General features: G+C 40.8%; 1 protein-coding gene across 2 annotated transcripts in view; it reads left to right on the forward strand.

Annotated features, from left to right (window-relative positions):
- The first annotated feature begins 272 nt into the window (after positions 1-272).
- Positions 273-615, forward strand: part of si:ch73-174h16.4 (leucine-rich repeat-containing protein 14) — a 16671-nt gene continuing 16328 nt past the window's right edge. Inside the window, exon 1 of one of the 2 annotated variants that reach the window (XM_032504128.1) lies at positions 273-577. The gene's annotated coding sequence lies outside the window, so the exon portion shown is untranslated. The remainder of the gene's footprint in view (positions 578-615) is intronic. The other variant, XM_032504130.1, reaches the window with a different exon arrangement.

A 615-nucleotide genomic window follows, 5' to 3' on the forward strand; every position in this document is an offset into this window, starting at 1 on the left:
GGCCAAGGGGTAGGGGTAAGGGCCAAGGGGTAGGGGTAAGATGTAGGTGAGTGTAGTGCACAGTTTGCCTTGTGTGACCCTTTAGCGCCACCTAGTGATTAATCCAAAGTAAACTTCTTTTAGGAATTCAGTCAGTGAGCACAAACCCGCACAGGGTGGTAGTAAAACTTAACTTAACTTAAAAAATAACCGTACACAAACAACAATAAACGAGTCCAAAAAACAAGTGCACATATAAAAATGTATTTATCTGTGGATCCAATCGGATCCAATCTATGCTTACGTTTCTACAGTCATGACGTCTCACCTTTACGTACTCCGTCACTGGTATGCGTCAGTCTAAAATGTAAACACTCCTCGCGCTTCGGCAACAACTTCCTCAGTGATAGTTTGTCGAGTTAGGTAACGTGATGTTTCCGCGTCGAATATTTTACCAGCAAAAGGTCACCAGCTTAGTTTATTACTGTCAATAATCCGAGTAGATATCAAATGATGTTCTAAATTCTTTTTTGGGGCTTTACAAGACCGCATCACATTACTGTCGTAAAGTTAATTTTAGCTAGTTTCAGCTAGCTAGGTTAACTTCGGTAAAGTTAGAAAGACATTCGCAGATTC

This window comes from Etheostoma spectabile, chromosome 22, assembly GCF_008692095.1.
Source record: "Etheostoma spectabile isolate EspeVRDwgs_2016 chromosome 22, UIUC_Espe_1.0, whole genome shotgun sequence".
In the NCBI taxonomy this organism is placed as follows: Eukaryota; Metazoa; Chordata; class Actinopteri; order Perciformes; family Percidae; genus Etheostoma; species Etheostoma spectabile.